Below are 257 nucleotides of genomic sequence, written 5' to 3' on the forward strand. Positions count from 1 at the left end.
GCTGCACTGCTGGGAGAGGCGCTGCCCCTTCCCAAACCTGCTGCCAGCGGGGGCACGGGCGGGTCCCTCCGACTAAGGGACGCTGGGGGGGCACAGGGTCCCCCCACTCAGGGGTACACTCAGCCTTTCAAAGGGTTCTTGCCCTGCTCCAGCCCCCAGCGTGCATTTTGGGGTGAATTTCCCCTTCCTCACCGTCCTTTGGTCACACATGTGCCTGGGATAGGACCAGAGGGGCTCGGGGGAGTTGGTTTGGGGCT

Source organism: Empidonax traillii, unplaced genomic scaffold (assembly GCF_003031625.1).
Source record: "Empidonax traillii isolate 1590-97213 ecotype Southwest subspecies unplaced genomic scaffold, ASM303162v1 scaffold6819:size9502, whole genome shotgun sequence".
NCBI classification, from domain to species: Eukaryota; Metazoa; Chordata; class Aves; order Passeriformes; family Tyrannidae; genus Empidonax; species Empidonax traillii.